The sequence below is a fragment of the Parus major genome, chromosome 2 (genome assembly GCF_001522545.3).
Source record: "Parus major isolate Abel chromosome 2, Parus_major1.1, whole genome shotgun sequence".
Lineage (NCBI taxonomy): Eukaryota > Metazoa > Chordata > Aves > Passeriformes > Paridae > Parus > Parus major.
In genome coordinates this window covers 63,768,296-63,771,355 of record NC_031769.1, presented here as the reverse complement: position 1 = coordinate 63,771,355, position 3,060 = coordinate 63,768,296, and the positions used below count along the sequence as shown (strand labels likewise).

General features: G+C 45.2%; 1 long non-coding RNA gene across 1 annotated transcript; it reads right to left on the bottom strand.

Moving 5' to 3' along the window:
* Positions 1–1,315: 1,315 nt before the first annotated feature.
* On the bottom strand, positions 1,316–2,795 carry LOC117245458. Its single transcript, XR_004500163.1, has 3 exons — positions 2,761–2,795; positions 1,952–2,103; positions 1,316–1,711 (listed from the first exon to the last, which is right to left on the bottom strand). It is a non-coding gene; the product is annotated as an uncharacterized LOC117245458 (long non-coding RNA).
* Between the last annotated feature and the right edge of the window lie 265 nt (positions 2,796–3,060).

Below are 3,060 nucleotides of genomic sequence, written 5' to 3'. Positions count from 1 at the left end.
CACTGCTGTATAATAAGCTTCAACAAACCCTCGAGAAGTGCAGTGTTATTAGTTTATCTGCTTTACAGATAAGTAAACTGATGCAAGGGGAAGATAAGGAATTTCCCCAAGGTCTTGCAGCTGGTTTGCTTGAGATCAAGGGAAGGAAAGGAAACCAAGAACAGAGACGGAACTAACCATCAGAACATGTTCCATAGCCAGGAAAGCAATATGAAGAGGAGGAGCAGGCAGTTGGAAACTCCAGAAAACAGGCCATTTACATCTGACACCTCACTCTACTCTTTGCTGGCTAAACTTGGGCACTCATGTTTGAAACTCTCAGCTTCTCCAATGATACTTTGGTGTTGCATCCATCCTGGCATGACATGATATAATGGAAGTGGAATTTCATTTTCAGTGCATTGAATAAAACACCCTAATAAGACATGTTAGGAAACAAAGCCTGGTATTACTCACAGCAGAGTTTTAATAAAATCTACTTTGATACTTCTGTGCTAACATTGGAACTGCTGTCTGCAAGGCATATATTTTAAAGTGTCAAATAATTACAATAAGACATATTACTGGAAAATTACTGTTGGAGGCTCTGACGTCCAAACCAAAATTAATCTGCACAAAAAAAAAATCTCTTTAGTGTTTTTTGTTGGTTGTTGTTTTGGTTTTTTCTAACAAGAAACTTCCAAAGCTCTAGTCTTTAATCTAGCCCAGCTTGTATGCAGCTGCAATACATTTAGCCTTTAACATTAACTCTAGCCATTGTCCTAGGACATGTCTACACCCCACGACACTTTATGGTATTAAAAGAATTGCTGTGTGGCTACAGCAACTTGTCACTAAGATATATCGCTCAGCAGAGAGCAAGACAAAACAAAACAGTGAACAACATGGCTTTTTTTTTTTTTTTTTTTCTTTTTTCCATGGCAGCTTATGCTATGGGTATAGTTTGCTTGGCTCAGCTGGGTTTATGTGGTGTTTTATACCAAAATATCCTGCCTGCCCGACAGCTATGGAGTAAAACTTCTGGAGGTGAGTGAAAGAGCAGGCTGTGCACCGAGTGATCTGGTGTAATCGTTCCATAGAGCCACTGAAGGAATAGCAAGCCGCTATATGTACAATGTAATTGCAGTCAGGGGCTGATGAAATAGCTCTTGCGCCAGCCTCCTCCCTCTGTCAAAGGGAAACGAGGGCGCGGTTGGAGGCTATGGCTGACGAGCACCCACAGTACAGCCGTCCTAGGGATCTTCACCTTGGGATCCATTCCAGCAGACAGAGGTTTAGACCGTCATCTTCACACCCAGGAACGCAAACAGTCAGACACTGGACAAACAAACTTTTTATTCTCCGAAGTGTGGTGTTACCATACTGACACAATGGCACTTTCCCAAATTCATCCGGGAAGTCTGTCCAGACCAAATTTGAGGCCATGCTTGCAGGTGCCGTGCAGGAAGGACAAGGTGATGCACCAGCCTCCCAGGGGAATCAGACCCCCCTCCACACAGCAGGGCACATCGCAGCTCTCCTCAGGACTCCCCTGGGGAGAGGCACGGAGTTACCAGCAGCCACCCAGCCTGTTTACACCGCACAAGTGTCAGCGATTGCGAAGCCGCAGTGCTTTTGCAAGTGAAATCAGTCTTGAGCCGATGAGCTGCTCCCTTAACGCTGCTCTCTCCGGAGCGGGAGCGAAGCCCTCCGACTGCACCGGCTGAGGAGCCTGCAAGGAAAAGCGATAAAGGAAAAAGGCTTAAGCCTGGGTTTCTTTTCCTAAGACTTTGGCGCCCCTGTGTGACTTCTTTTTGGGAAACTCAGCTGAAGAACAACCCCAGGCTTTTCTCCCTTTAACCCAGCAGCAGAAACACTGCACTCCAAGCTGGGAGAGCTCTGTCGGGACAGCCTGGATAATGCTACCCAGTGGCCTGACTCTAATTTGAGTTGTGCCATTTTCACTCCTTACCTTTCCTCCTTTAGATGCTGGAGGATGGCTGGAATTGCCTTCCTTGGCAACTTCATCCAAAGAGCGCCACTTCCTGGAGTCAGGACATTTATCTTTAGCTCTTCTACATCCCTTTATCTCCCAGTATGTCTGAGGTCCAGTTTGGAAAGAGCCTTAAAGGCAACAGGTTAAAAAAACAAAACAAAAATCAAAAAGCATTTGATGCATCTTAAACTATCAAAGTGTCAGATTTACAAACTAGACAGGTAATACATGTAAAATACTAGTCTATATCTCTGCATCAGGGTTGCACTACAGCCAATTTTTCTTCAAAGGTGAAAGCAGAGGTAGAGGAAATTTGACACAAAAATTTAGCAAAACCTTAAGATGAACTGTAAATATTTTTTTTCCTGTGAGGTACTTGGCATTATTTATTCCATATCTTCAAAATAACTGTGACACAGAGGAATGAAGTGGATTGCCTAAGGGTACAGGGATGTGGCAAGCAGCTGGACATAGAGGAAGGAAATCCAGCCAGCCCGAGTTCTGGCAAGATTTACTCTGTTGGAGGTCCTGGTACAAATGGGCTCTGCAGAAATGAGTCTCATAAGTCTTTGTCCCCTTTCCTGCCTTCCAGCTGTGGGTCCTTATTTCAAAACAAGTAAGAGATGTGCATGTCTGAGGGGTGTGGTGTTTATTTGGGCTATTTAGAAAGCATACAAACACACACTCTGCAGAGTGTCACTGGAAAAAATAAGGCATGCAAACGCAGGCAGGCTATCACTTGCCCCAGAGTCAGCATCACCTGCTTCACACTCAACCTCTCTAACCTGGAAAAGGCCCTCCTTTCCTGACAGCCGTGCCTGCCTTTAGACAGATGGCCCCAGCTGTAGGCAATGTAGATGTAGGCCTACCCTGCCTATTTTTATGGGCGGGTGGTTACCCTGCCTTCCTTTCCCACCTGGAGCGCTTATTACTCCTTTCACGCTTATTACTCTTCCACTGTAGCCACCCTTGTCAGAGGTAAATCTGCTCCCTAAGGCAACCACGCTAGGGGAAGCTATCCCAAAAGACTTCTCCCACCTGCTTCCCCATCTTATTTATTTTTTTCATTTCCACCCTTCCTTCAT